Here is a 15308-nt window from a genome sequence, read left to right as displayed (position 1 = left end):
TTTGCATCAAAATAAACCAGTTAATTCAATTTTCCTTATGCTTTTTAAGTACCCTCCTTTTTAGAGATAGGATCTTTTAGGGTGTGAATATGTTAAAATACATCCATGAAGGTAGGAACTACTCCAATATGACTGGTGTCCTCATAGGCCAGACTACCAGGGATGCACTTGCATTGAGGGTGACCTTGTGAGGAGTAGTGAGAGAGCAGCCATCTGCAAGCCACGGGGAAAGGCCTCAGGACCAAACCTGCCAGCACTTTGATCTTGGACTTCAGCCTCCACTCACTTCAGGTAGAGTGAAATAAATTTCTGTTTTATGCTGTCTGGTATTTTGTTGTGGCAGCCCTAGGAAACACAAAGGTACTTCAAGAAATTTCTGGAAAAATATGTTAAAAAGTAGGTTAATTTTGATGCAAGAAAAAATTTTAAATCCATGCATTCTTTTTTTTAATAATATACATTTTCCATGAACTTCTTGATGACCCCATGTCCAGTGGCTATGGACACTTCAGTAGGAGATTCACAAGTTCATGAAAGCATGAAAAAAAAAAAGTGTGGATTTCAATTTTTTGCTGCATCAAAATGAACTTTAATTTCCTTTTTTTCAAACTTTGTAAGTTCCCTCAGTTAATCTTAGATTCACAGCAGTAAGCATGAGAGACCGGGTTCTCGACATTCTTGCCAGCATTTGATATTGTCCATGGTTATAATTTGCATTTCCCCATGGCCAACATGTTGAATATGCCTTCATGTGTTCATTTGCAGTCTGTACATCCTTTTTTTGTAAGATATCTGTTCACATCTTTTATCAGGTTGGCCTTTTTTTTGTTGCTTATATTACGAGTTATTTGTTAAATATGTGGGCTGTAAATATTTTCCTTCCTGTGTATTAGCTTGTCTTTTTAAACTCTTAACAGTGTCTTTGCAGAACAAAAGTTTTTAATTTTGATGAAGCCCAATTTATTTTTTTCTCCTTATGAATTGTGCTTTTGGTGTCATGTCTAAGAACTCTTTTTCTAGCCTAGATCTTAAACATTTTTCTCTGAGATAATTTTTATGTAAAAGGGATTTCAAGGTGAACTTTAGTTTTTTGCCTATGGATGCCCATTTCCCCAGTACCATTTGTTCAAAGTATTATCTTAGTTGAGTTACTTCTATACCTTTGCCACCAAACCAGTTGCCCATTCTTCATGGATCTGTTTCTGGGGCTTCTCTTCTTGAAGCAACAACAACAACAGCAAAATTTTACTAATTTTGGGGGCAGAGAGAGAGATTTTCCGTCTTCTGGTTGACTCTCCAAATTCTCACAGTCATCAGGACAAGGCTATGACAAAACTGGGATCTTCCAAGTGAGTAGCAGTAGTCTAAGTACTTGAGCCATCCTTCATCTGTATCTGGGACTTCTGTTCCATTGATACAGTTTTTCTATCCCTCTGTCAATATCACATTGCCATGGTTACTATCAATCTGAAAATCAGGTAAGAGTGATTCCTCTATTTCATTCTTTTTCAGAATTATTTTTGGTGTTCTAATTCTTTTGCCCTTTCATGGACATTTTGTAATAAACTTGTATATCTCTACAAAAATAAAGTTTACATGGATTGTTAAGAAATATATTGAGATTGTGACTAATTTTTTAAATATTTATTTATTTATTTGAAAGTCAGTTATAGAAAAGGAGAGACACAGAGAGAGATCTTCCATCTGATGGTTCGCTCCCCAGATGGCCTCCATGGCCAGGGCTGGGCCAGGCCAAAGCCGGGAGCTTCATCTCAGTCTCCCATGTGGGTGGCAGGGGCCCAAGTATTTGGGACATCTTCCATTGCTTTTCCCAGAACACTAACGGAGCTGGAGCTGGGTTGGAAGTAGACAGCCAGGATACAAACTGGCACCCCTCTGGGATGCCAGCATCACAGACAGCAGATTTACCCACTCCACCTCATCTGCCCCAAGATCATGACTAACTTGAAGAGAATTGATATTCCCCTTCCAACCCATAAACATGGAACATTCTCTCCCTCCCTCCATCTCTCTCTCTCCATCTCTCCCCCTGCCCCGCCCTCCATTTATTCAGATGTTTGATTGCTTTCATCAGTATTTTGGTTTTTAGTATACAGGTTCTATACATGTTTGACTAGACTGATGCCAAAGTAACTTATTTTGGTTTTAGTGATTACAAATAGTAATGTGTTCTTAATATTACCTGACACGTGTTCTTTCCTAGGATGCTGAAATAGAATAGGCTTACTTTGTGTGTTGATCTTGTATCTGGTAAATTTACTGAAGTCAACAGTTCTGGGGGGAAATGGTAGATGATTTTAGGGAGTTTCTACATACCTTATGTTACCTGCAAATATGTACAGTTATTTTTCTTTCTTTCCAATCTGTATGCCTTTATTTCCTTTTCTTGCCTGATAATACTGAATGTTAGGCTGCTCAGTGCTGTATTAATGAAGAATTCTAAGATTGAATATGCTTACTTTATTCACAATATTAGGGGAAAAGCATTCAGTCTTTCATGGTTAAATATCAAGTTAACTGTAAGTTTTTTGTGGGTATTCTTTATAAGTTGAAGAAAATTCTATTTCTAATTTGCTAGGAGGTTTTGTATTTTGTCTATAATCACGAATGGGTGCTGGATTTTGGAAAATCCTGTTTCTGCATCAGTTAATAGAATCATAAGATTCTACTATTTTAGCATGTTGATAAGGTGGGTTATGTTGATTGATTTTCAAGTATTGAACCAGCCTAGCATCCATGGAATAAATGCAAATTTTATAATTTTAAATATATTGTTAGATTTCCTTAGTTAATATTTTAAGTTTTTTTATATTTTTGTGCATGGGAGATATTGGTACACTTTTCTTTCTTTTTGTAATATGTTTTTCTGGTCTTAACAACAGGGTAGTAATGACTTCATAAAACGAGCTGGGAAATATTTTCCCATTTTATATTTTTTGGAAGAGATTATGTAGAACTGATCCCATTAATTACTTAAATATGTACTAATTACTTAAATATTTTGTTGAAATTTGCCCTGGTATCAAAACAGTTTCGGTAAACTAGTTAGAAGTTGTTATATAACAATTGCTTTCAAAATAAATGGAAATTATTCATTTTAAGATTTTTTTTCTTAAAATTATTTATTTACTGAAAGAGAGAGAGAGAAAGAGATCTTCTACCTGCTGGTTTGCTTCCCAAGTGGCCACAACAGCCAGGGCTGAATCAGGCCAAAATCAGTAGCCAGGAAGCTCATCTGGGTCTCCCATGTGGGTGGCAGGGGCCCAGTTACGAGGGCCATATTCTGCTGCTTTCCTGGTGCATTGATAGGGAGCTGGACAGGATGTGGAGTAGGCTGGACTTGAACCAGTACTCATATGGGATGCCGGCGTTGCAGGCAGCGGCTTAGCCCGCTGCGCCACAATGCCGGCCCCTTGAAGGGGTTAGAAAACTCTAAGTTTTAAAAGTATTTAGATATGAAAGAATTCATAAGTGACAAATTTATCACTCCAGTAACAAAAACACAAGATAATAAATGGTAACATTTCTGAGAACCCATCTGCAAACCTTATGACAAGTGTTACTTTCAGAAATGTTCCTTTTTTTTATTATTCATTGTGTAAACATCACTTTTACCTTGTAGGTATTCATTTTTCCAAAACTGTTGGCTAGGTATCATACTCCTGCCAGTACTTATAACAAAAAAGATTGCAAAGTAGATGACTTTAATTTGTATTAAAGTAAAAATAAATAATACTTAAAATGTGACAACTATTTTGAGTATTTTGACAAATGATAACAGTAATCCTCTATATAAGACAAATTATTTCAATTCTTACTCCTTTTTCTTTTCAAGACTTGCTAAGGTTATACCATTTTATCCATTTTGTGTTTTTTTATTTCTTCCAATTTACATGCAAAAGAGCTTCAAAGTGTTCATGGAAATGCATATTATATATACTTTTAACTTTTATTTATTTCTTTTCATTTGACTTGAAAGACAGACAGATCTTCCACACACTAGTTCATTCCCCAAATACCCATAGCATCCTGGGCTGGCCAGGCCAAAGTTAGGATACTGGAACTCAGTCTACATTTCCCATGCAACTGGCAGAGACTCATCATGCTGGGGCCATCATTTGGTGACTCCTAGGGTGTGCTTTAGCAGGAAGCTGGAACCAGAGTAAAGCCAGGACAGGATCCCATGAATTCAGATATGGGATGTGGGTGTCCCAAGCAGCAAGTTAACCATTGCATCGAATGTTCATCCTCACATTATCTTTGCATTCTATTTCTCCATGAAATTTTCAGCTTAAAAAAATGTGTTTATGGGACCAGTGCTGTGGCGCAGCCAGTTAACGCCCTGGACTGAAGTGCCGGCATCCCATATAAGTGCTGATTCAAGATCCGGCTGCTCCACTTCCAATCCAGCTCTCTCCTATGGCCTAGGAAAGCAGTAGAAGTTGGTCCAAGTCCTTGGGTCCTTGCACCCATGTGGGAGACCTGGAAGAAGCTCCTGGCTCTTGGCTTTGGATCAGCTTGCAGCTCCGGCCATTGCGGCCAAATGGGGAGTGAACCATCGGATGGAAGATCTCTCTCTCTCTCTCTCTCTGTGTGTGTGTGTGTGTGTGTGTAAAACTCTGACTTTCAAATAAATAAATAAATCTTTTAAAAAATGTGTTTATTTGAAAGGCAGAGTGATAGAGAGAGAGAGAGAGAGGGAGAGAGAGAGAGAGAATCCATCCACTGATCAACTCCCCAAATGCCAACAGCAGCCAGGGCTGACCAAGCCAAAGTCAGGAGCCCAAATATCTCCCATGTGGATGGCAGAGACCCACCATCCACTGCCTTCCCAGGTGCATTAGTAAGAAGCTAGGTCAGAAGCAGAGTAGCCAGAACTCCAACTGGTACTTCAATATGGGATGCAACTGTTGCAATCAGCACCTTAACTCACTGTGCCAGAATATTTGCCCGAGAGCTTTTTGATGTTCTTTATATATCCTACTAAAGCAATGTAAGTACCAGACACTATAGATATGCTATCTCTTGAAATGCAACACACTCTATTTCCCTTTACCTAATGGGAAACAATGGCTATGAAAAATTAATTATATCCTGAATTCCTCAGGGTAGTCGATCCCAGCTGCTCTAAGCAGCAATCTTAAATTCCAGCGGCTTAATATAATAGGTTTGTTCCCTTGTGCTTGATTGGGTGACTTTCCCTGGGCAGTGTCCTTTCCCAGTGGTTACTCAGTCCCCTTCACACAAGGACTCTGTTTTCTCTACTGTGTGGTTGGAGCTGGTCCTGCTGTCATCAAGTCAGTAGGTGGGGAAAAGAGGGAGCCAGTGTGCTTCAGACCAGAAGCCACACATCCCTGGTGCTGAGACTCATGGGATGAGCTATTAACATGTTTGTATTTGGGTCTAAGGGTAATGGGAAAGAGTCTTATTGAACCTGGAGAAGAACCTGGCTCTGTCTTGGCCATAATTAGAAAGCATGAACTGCAAAGAGGTGGATCTAGTTGTCAATCATGGTCTTTCTGAACAGAATATCCGTGCTTTTCTCTCTGCTTCACGTTCTTCATGCAAGGACAAGGAAGACCCTACATAAACAACCAGCTGCTGGTGCTTCTTGTACTTTGTGGGAGTGCAGCCATGATGGAAACAGGATCTGTTCCAGCTTTGCTCATTCAAAAAGTTTACTCTTTCAGTGCACCAAGGATTGTGCTATGTTGACAAAAAGGATTTGTAAGAAATGACCTGATAATAATCTGACCTTAAAACATTCCCTGGTTGTATTGAATTTTTACCCTCCCTAGTCTAGAAAGATGTTTAGATGCTTTTATGTATGTAATATAATATATAGTTATGTATTATATGAAAGATAAAATAAGTGAAAAATTAGCAGGATAATGAGGTAAAGGACAAATCTATTGGAATAAAAACAGAGGTAGAGCACAATGTGTCAGCCATAGAGTCCTATACATAGTGCAGTTGGCCACTAATCTGGTTCTGAGATTTGTAGTTCTAGGATAGACACTCACCTGGCTGTGAGTGCTCTGTCTCTATAAGAAGAGTAGAAGTATTTGCTGCAGAAATGTGTGTAACTACACTTCATACTTAAACCAGTGTGGGGAGCAACTCGGACTAGACTAAGTTACTCGAATTAAGACTTATTCTATGCATCTGCTCTCCCACAATATGGCGCTGGGAGAGGAGTAAACAACTTTTACACAGCTGCCTCTCGCCAATTTGATTGACTGAGCTGCAGGAGCTGATCTTGCTCCTGATTGGAGGAGAGCAGCGTGGGTAGCAGAGTTGGGATTGGTGGAAGAGGACTATAAAGGAGGAGAGAGACAACATGCACCAGGAACATCTGGGGGAACATCCGAATAACATCTGAGCAGCCCCCGAGAGAGCCGGCCGGCGGTGTGCCGCTCCCCCACGGAAGTGGGGAAAGTGGCAGGGGGCACCGCCCTTCCACGGAGGTGGAAGGGACAGCAGCCAACCCGGGAAGAACCAGCAGCAAACCCGGGGAGGGCCGAGCAGACAAAAGAACAGCGCAGGGTCCTGTGTCGTTCCTCCACGAAGAGGGGGAGCGACAAACCAGAAGGAAATTTAACCCATAGATAGCTGATTTATCCATTCATCCATTTCACAAATATTTACTGACTACCATATGCCAGATACTGTCTTGGGTTCTGGGGATATGTCACAAAACAAGATTCTGTCCTTATGGAGTTAGGGAAGAATGATGATAAATAAGCAATAAAATAGTTGTACAGTATATCTGGGGATTCTTAGTACTAAAGGGAAAAAATGGTAAGGGTGATGAACGTGCCAAAATTGATGGGGGGCGGGGGGGGGGACTCAGGAAAGGCTTCACTGAGGAGATAACAGCTGAGCAGAGACTTAAAGGAAATGATGGAGTGAGCTATGCAGAAACTTAGTGTTCCAAGCCAACACATGCAAGTACACTGCTCCGGGAACAACACAGTTCGAATTTTTGAAAAATAATAGGAAGCCAAGGAGATATGGTCATCAGAGAAGTGCTGGGTATCCTGCACGATGTCAGAGAAACGGTGACATTCACACCCTCTGACAAAAGCTCAAGTCCCTCTGGGTAATGCTGAATGTGGGTGGCACATTTAACTCTGGTCTCTCCCTGGGCTCTATTCACTGCATTGTTAGGATATAACACAAACAATTACTTACTGAGAGGTGGGCTTCCTCTTTTAAACACATTTCTTAATCACTTGTTAGAGATTTTTAAGAGAAATGCAAATGACTTCTTTCTTTTAGACACTCTAAAAATATTTATTTATTTATTTGAAAGGCAGAGTTAGAGAGGGAGAGCCGGAGATCTTCCATCAGCTGGTTCACTCCCCAAATGGTGACAACGGCCAAGGTTGGGTCAGGCCAAGGAGCCTGAACTCCATCCAGGTGTCCCAAGTGGGTGGCATGGGCCCAAGTACCTAGGCCATCTGCTGCTGCTTTCCCAGGTGCATTAGCAGCAAGCTAGCTCAGAAGTAGAGCAGCCAAGACTGGAAGCAGTTCTCACACGGGCTGCTGCTGTCATGCCAGCAATGCCTTGACCCACTGCACCATAACACTGGTCCCACTTCTTAAAGATTTTAGTTCACAGTTGCGTTTTATAGTTTGATTCTTAGTATCATTTTTTAGATACTGGGTTACCAACATGGGTTTGATAAAGCATTGCACGTGGAAAGAGATGATCTTCATTTAAATCTTGATCTTGACAGCTACAGGTACTTTCTGTATGACTATGAACAAGCTGCAACCACTGAATCCCAATTTCCCCACAGTACAATAAGAAAATGCATCTCTTTTATAATATTTGACCTTTCACAAAGCTGTTATGGGATAAACAAGATGATGAATCTCCAAGTATTCTGAGACTTCCACTGAGTTTTTTGTTTCCTGATCTACATTCCATCATTTGACAAGTGTGTGTCAGCACTTTGCTAAGGTCTACCTGTTGTGATAAATTGTGGCCTCTGTTCACAAGGAGAACAGAGAAATACTCTGGGTGCGAAGAAGGTGAGTGACTCAAAGTCAAGTTCAAGGAACAGTTGCTTCTGACAGGTACACTTAATGCTATAATACCAGGAGGAAATAGTAGGTAAATTAGGAGGTGAAAGGCATTAAAGCATTTGGAACAGAGTATGCAAATACTATAGTTAAGAGGATTTAGTACTTCTTGGTTTTGTTGTTGTAGTAGGGAATGTGAATAGCTAGTATGACTGGAAAGTATCAGTAAGTAGAAATAAGGTGAGTATTTGTAGAGATTTGCGATCATCAGAGGTTTTGTTCTGTAGTGATGTAAAGATTTTAAGTGGGAGGAGGTATTACATGATAAGGCTTACTTGTTGGAAAAACCAGTCTGGCAGCAATATGAAAGGTTAGAAGGAGAGTGGGATTGAGCCCTTTGGAGCAGAGAAACCTTTGTAGCTGTGATGAGATAGATGATAGATAGATAGATAGATAGATAGATAGATAGATAGAAAAGCAGATAGATACGGGAGAGAGAGATGGAAGCAGGATCACAGAAACACACACGATTGAGAGGACTGTGCCAGCCATTTGTGGATTTGGACACAGAAGAAAGAGTTAAAAAAAAAAAAAAGGAATGTTGGAGGTTTCTAAAACTTGGAAAAGGCAAAGAAGCAGTTTCTTTCTGAGAAACTCAGAAAGGAACACAAGCAGAACTCTGCCAATGCCTGGATCTTAGCCCAGGGAGACCTTTGTTGAACTTTTGGTTTACAGAACTATATGGTGATCACTTTGCATTGCTTACCAAGTTCATGGTAATCTGTTATATTAACAATAGCAAGCTAATATACAGTGTAAAAAGGAACAACCTATCCATGGAAGTTTACCAGGATCAACATTTTCTAGGACACACCATCCTCCAGTAACCGTGAGGTCACACTGATAGTGATCTCCCATTTTTCTTTATCTCTGCTGTTTGCTGGTTGCAGAACCTCTGGTTTTCCTAATGGACTCTTTCTTTGGCTGTCCCTGGGGGTCCTCAAAGTAGTAGGAGACCTCATAAATTTTCCCCAACCCAAAGCCTAACTACGTAGAATCCATTATTTTCCTTGTGTGGTATAAATTCCCTCAGGTGATGCCTGCTTTCTCAATGCCTGGGAAGCCCCATTTAGGGGCAAGCGTTGCCACAGTGAGGTTACTGCTGACTCCACAGCCTCCATCCAAGCTGCTCTGATCCTCTGCTCCAGGGCAAGCCTTTCAGCTAAACCTCAGGACCCAGTGCTGCTATTTTCCAGTGAAGGCTTCTGCTTGCCCTCTGGTGGTGAAATTGGGCTGTTTTGGCAGAGTTGGAAGACTGTGTGTCTTCTCACTTTGGTGTTAAATCCCTTTGAGACAACTCCAGAGCAATGCTATCGTGTATTCTCAAGGTCCGGTACAGGTTTTGTCCTTGCTGTTGTTTGGAATCACTCTGAATGTTGTCCTCTCCCTGGACTTAGTTGCAAGTCATGAGGGCACAGCACTGAATTCCAAGCCATTCTTACTCATGGGCAATGCCTTCATCCTTTCACTTTCTTTGTCCTTATAACGCATGATTTCAGAGATTCCCCTCTTGGGACAGATTCCAGCATTGTGCACCCCACCAGACTTCAAGTCCACATTCCCTCCTCAGAAGTGCAGAATCCCACAAGAGAGAATCCACTAAGTAGCCCACCCATCGATGGATGGTTATAATAGGAGTTCGGAGCAGAGCAGAATCTGGAAAAGTTTGTGTCAGCTGAAGAATGAGGAGTTTGCCAGTATATAGTGTATGTGTGAGGTGGTTTTTTTTTTTTTTTTTTTTTTTTGACAGGCAGAGTGGACAGTGAGAGAGACAGAGACAGAGAGAACGGTCTTCCTTTTGCCAGCCGGCGCATTGCGTTGATCCGAAGCCAGGAGCCAGGTGCTTCTCCTGGTCTCCCATGGGGTGCAGGGCCCAAGGACTTGGGCCATCCTCCACTACACTCCCGGGCCATAGCAGAGAGCTGGCCTGGAAGAGGGGCAACCGGGACAGAATCGGCGCCCCGACCGGGACTAGAACCCGGTGTGCCGGCGCCGAAAGGCGGAGGATTAGCCTATTGAGCCATGGCGCCGGCCGTATGTGTGAGTTTTAAAGTTTTTTTTGCACCAAAAGAAATATGTTCTTTCAAACCAACATACCGTGAATTTTTTGAAGTAACCTTGTGTACTAAAAAAATGATTGATTACCTGGGAGTTTTACTCCCACCTCTTCCACATGGGTACCCCACCCCCAATCTCACAACAGTGCTGGGAGTGGACAATGTCCCTGGAAACGACTAAGCCGGCAGAGCGTCTAATCTAGTTCTTAGCAAACACCAATGAGCAGAGCTGTAACGAGATCGGACGTGAGGTGGCGCTGTCGTTCTCTTTCCTGACCGTTTTCAAGGGGACTGAATTCTCCAGTACACCTGACCATCGAGCAGTGAGTATGTAGATCAGCAACAAGTCCAGCTCCTACAATTCGGCCGAGGTTTCCTGCCGGTTAGTGTGTGGCGAGTCCGCGAAACCTCAGGGCCCAACTGCCTTTGTGGGGAGCCCGTCCAAATTCCATCCTTTGCCGGCGGCCACACCCCAAGGTGGGAAGGAGGGACTGGTAAGCATTTCCTCGAGGCTGGCACACCTTGCTCTGCGCTACTGGTCATTTTTCTCCCACTGGCCGGTCCAGCTCCATCTGAAACCCGAGGGACCAGAGGAGAGACACGGTAGTGAGTGGGGGGCTTGGGGGGTGGGGAGGAAGGGTCAGCCACGGTGCTGCTGGGGGTGGGCTTTGTAGTGGGGGCGGGGGACACTGGGAGAGGAGCGGTTGTGATCTGCTGTTTCTCTGGTTTGTGAACAAACAATGATCAGCAGGTGAGCTCATCTGTGTTTCTTCAGGACAGTACCTTGTGGGTTTGGGCTTCTGTGTTGTTAGGGTGAGAGACTGACCCTGCCACAGCAGGGAGAGATCCGCAGGAAACAGGGGCGGTGAGGAGGGGTCTCTGCTTATTCCTGGAGAGGGGCCACCAGGATGGCCAGGTGGAAAGAAGGAGAGTGGGGGAAGTCACTTGACGGCGGAGCCATTTGGAGGTGGCTTGGGCTCTGGTCCCTGGCTCCCACCTCCTCACCTGTAAAGCATAAATAAGGCAGAGTGACCTCTCAGGGGCCTTGGGAAATTTAAGTAAGATAACATCCACACCCTCAGAAACTGTCCAGTAGCCCAAGCTGTGCCTTGTTGAGTGACCCCCTGTCTTCTCCTTCATCCACTCTTTTTTCTCTCCCTCTTCCTGTTCGCTGTCAACCCCTCATCCTCATCCCCGTTCTGTCTCTTTCTTTCCCTTTCATTTCTGCGGCTGTTGCTTTCTTCTGTATGGGATCCTGTGCCTGTCTGAGCTTCCTGGACTCAGGGGCAGCCCTTCTCCCCACTCCCTAGTGTTGTGGAGGTGGAGGGTTGAGTGACTGGCTCATGCAGCGGCACACCTAACCTGCAGCGCACCTGGACTTGGTGCTGGCTGCCTGGCCAGAGCTCTCAGGGCACCAGGGTCTTCACTCACAGCCTGCTAGAGAACGGTGAGGCGTCAGGAAGTATATGTTTCCTTGATCAGCATGCATTTTTCCTTCAGTGCCTCCGTTACTGAGTGAGTTGGCAGGGACTGCCATAACCAGGGACTAGGAACTGGGTGGCTTAAGGAGCCGGAATGATAGTGTCAGGGTTCAGAAGGCTTGCAGACGGACACTAAAGGGTGGACAGCACTGGCTTCCTTCTGAGGACTATGAGGGAAGGATTCATTGGAGGCCTAGTTCCTTGGCTTGTTTCATGTTTATATGGTACTCTCCCTATATATGTGCCTGTCTCAAATTTCCCCCTTGCTTATTTATTTATTTAAAATGTGCGGACAGGCCGGCGCCATGGCTCAATAGGCTAATCCTCCGCCTTGAGGTGCCGGCACACTGGGTTCTAGTCCCGGTCAGGGCGCCGGATTCTGTCCTAGTTGCCCCTCTTCCAGGCCAGCTCTCTGCTATGGCCCGGGAGTGCAGTGGAGGATGGCCCAGGTCCTTGGGCCCTGTACCCGCATGGGAGACCAGGAGAAGCACCTGGCTCCTGGCTTCAGATCAGCTTGATGCGCTGGCCGCAGCACGCTGGCCGTGACGGCCATTGGAGGGTGAACGAATGGCAAAAGGAAGACCTTTCTCTCTGTCTCTCTCACTGTCCACTCTGCCTGTCAAAAAAAATAAATAAAATGTGCGGACAGAGAGAGAGATCTCCCATTTACTGATTCACTTCTCAAATGCCCACACAGCAGCCAGCCTTGGGAACTCAACCTGGATCTCCAACGTGGGTGTCAGGGACCCAGGCACTTGAACTGCCCGCTGCTGCCTCCCAGGGTGGTATCAACAGGAAGCTGGAATTGGAAGCACAGTCGGGACTTGACCCCAGGCACTCTGTTATGGGATACAGATGTCCCAAGCTATGTCTTTTTTTTTTTTAATGATTTAATTATTTATTTGAAAGAGTTACACAGAGAGAGAAGGAGAGGCAGGGAGATGAGGTCTTCCATCTGCTGGTTCACTCCCCAATTGGCCGCAACAGCCAGAACTGTGCTGATCCGAAGCCAGGAGCCAGAAGCTTCTTCCATGTCTCCCATGCGAGTGCAGGGGCCCAAGGACTTGGGCCATCTTATACTGCTTTCCCAGGCTGTAGCAGAGAGCTGGATAGGAAGTGGAGCAGCTGGGACCAGAACCAGCACCCATATGGGATGCCGGCATTGCAGACCCCACCGCCAGCCCCCCCCCCCCAAACTATGTCTTAACCCTTACGCCACATGCCCACCATTTTTATAAGAATGCCTGTTGTATTGCATCAGGGCCCACTCCACCTCATTTTATCTCGAGGGTCTTTGTAAAGACTGCTTCTCCCAAAAGGTCATGCTATGAGATAGTGCGGTTTAAGACTTCAACAAAGTGAATTTGGGCGGAAGGCCCCCGCAGCCCCCATGCGCATGCTCAGAGGTGGTTGGGTCGATTTCCCCCTCACAGTCCACCGGGAGTTCTGCGGTCCTGCCGCTCAGTTTTGTTTGAGACTGGGTGACTTCAGACAGCACAGATTTTCCTCTTACCGTGCTGGAGGTCACGGGTCAGCACAGGCAGGCAGGTCAGGCCGGTCTGTGTTCCTCCTGCAGGCTCAGGAGAACCAGCCTTCCTGCCTCGACTTTCCCGAGGCTGCCGGCTTTCCCTGGCTCGAGAGCCACCTCCTCCGTCTGCAAAGCCAGGGATGGCCAGGGACGCCAACACCTCCACACTGCCTTCCTCCTCCTCCCCGTCGAATCCTTGTGATTACCATGGAGTCACCAAGTAATCCAGGATACTCTTCCGATTTTGAAGTCAGTAAATTGATCCATGCGCAACCTTGGCTCCCCTTTGCGACTTTAACCCTAGTAAAAAGGAATTCTGGGTTCCGGATTTGAGGACACAGTCGTCTTCAGGGAGCTGGTACTCTGCCTGCTGCACAGGAGCGTTCTCTGACCGTTCTTATTCGTGTTTTACAAAACTGGTTTTGTAAATGACAAATTAAAAAGTGAGTATATGGGGACTGGCCTTGGGGCTCAGCATGTTGGGTATCCGATATCAGAACGCTTGTTTGAATCCCAGCTGCTCTGCTTCCAATCCAGCTCTCTGCTAATGCTCCTGGGAGAGCAGCAGGGGATGTCCCAAGTGCTTGGACCCCCACCATCCGTGTGGGAGACCCGGAAGAAGCTCCTGGCTCCTGGCTTTGGCCTGGAATCAGTCCCAGCTGTTGTAGCTGTTTGGGGAGACCTGGCAGATTTGAAGATATCTTTCTCTGTCTCCTGTCTCTCTTTCTCTTTCAAAAATAAATAAATATATCGTTAAAAATATGCACATTTATCACACACAACATCTTGTTTTGAAATATATGTACATCAGGGAAGGGAACATTCAATTAATTAATGTGTGCATTTCCTCACATACCTATCGTTTTATTTTTGGTGCTATCATTTGAAATGTATTTTCTGAAATTTTAAGAATATATATAGTTAATTGTTATTCACCATAGTCAATATATTGTAAACACATTTTTGAAAAAGATTTATGTATATACTTATAAAGGCAGCACATGAGAGAGAGAGAGAGAGAGAGAGAGAGAGAGAGAATCAGTGTTTCCATCTGCTGCTATACTCCCCAGATGGCCCTAACAGCCAGGGCTGCGTGGGCCAAGTCAAAGTGTACAATGGATCTTTCCAACTTGTTCCTCCTGTCTAATTGAAATTTTGTATCCTTTGGCCAACATCCCCCCAACCCCACCATTTCCAGTCCCTGGTAACCACCATTCTACTCCTTATTTCTACGAGTTTAGCTTTAAATTTGTTTCTGTATATTTATTGATATTTTTAAAATCATACCTTTAATCGACATATAATAATCGTATTTGATGAGGTTCAGGATTTTGTTTTTGTATATGTTAAAGACTCCACATGCAAGTGAATCGTGTGGTGTTTGTGTTTCTGCACCTGGCTTGTGTCACTTAGCACAGTGTCTGCCAGGTTCATACATATTTTCACAAATGGCAAGATTTTCTTTCTTTTTTTAAGGCTGAGTGCTATTCCTTTGTGTACGTGTTCCACCACACCCGGAGCTTCTTCCGGGCCTCCCACATGGATGGTGGGGGTCCATCCTTTTATCTGTTGGTAGACCTTGAGGTTGATTTCATGTCTTGGCTATTCTGAATAATGCAGCAATGAACATAGGAGCACACAGATTTACTTTCCTTTTAGTATAAACCCTGTATATACTAGTATATACCCAGCAAGCGGGGTTATGGGATCATAGGATAATTCTATTTTTAGCTTTTGAGGAAGCTCTGTATTGTTTTCCATAACAGCTATGCTAATTTATATTCATTTATACCAACAGCATGTAGCATATTCTGCATCCTCACCAATATTTATCTCTTGTCTTTTTGGTAATAGCCATTTTAAGAGGTAGGAGGATTCAATTTCCATTTCTCTGATAATTAGTGATATTGCACATTTTTTCATATACCTTTTGTTTATGTGTAGGTTTTTTGGAAAAATGTATTTAGGTATTTTGTCTATTTTTTAAATTGGGTTATTTGTTTTCTTGCTGTTAAGTTTCTTTCCTTTTTTTTTTTTTTTAAGAAAAATGCACTTCTCAATTACTTCGCAGTTTTATTTATTTATTTGAAAGGCAGAGGGACAGGGAGGAAGGGAGGGAGAAGAGACAAA

The 15308-nt window shown here is 43.7% G+C and overlaps 1 protein-coding gene across 4 annotated transcripts in view; it reads left to right on the top strand.

The window, feature by feature from the left end:
* Positions 1–157: 157 nt before the first annotated feature.
* Positions 158–15308, top strand: part of STYK1 (STY kinase 1) — a 53663-nt gene continuing 38512 nt past the window's right edge. Inside the window, exon 1 of one of the 4 annotated variants that reach the window (XM_089304584.1) lies at positions 158–291. The gene's annotated coding sequence lies outside the window, so the exon portion shown is untranslated. Of the gene's footprint in view, positions 292–10480; positions 10776–15308 lie in introns of those variants that run through there. The other 3 variants (XM_002722156.6, XM_008249399.5, XM_070049378.2) reach the window with 3 other exon arrangements.

The sequence above is a fragment of the Oryctolagus cuniculus genome, chromosome 9, assembly GCF_051225735.1.
Source record: "Oryctolagus cuniculus isolate XC-2025 breed Fujian yellow rabbit chromosome 9, ASM5122573v1, whole genome shotgun sequence".
Classification (NCBI taxonomy): Eukaryota; Metazoa; Chordata; class Mammalia; order Lagomorpha; family Leporidae; genus Oryctolagus; species Oryctolagus cuniculus.
The sequence above is the reverse complement of the archived record's forward strand: the minus strand, read 5'-3'. Positions and strand labels throughout refer to the sequence as shown.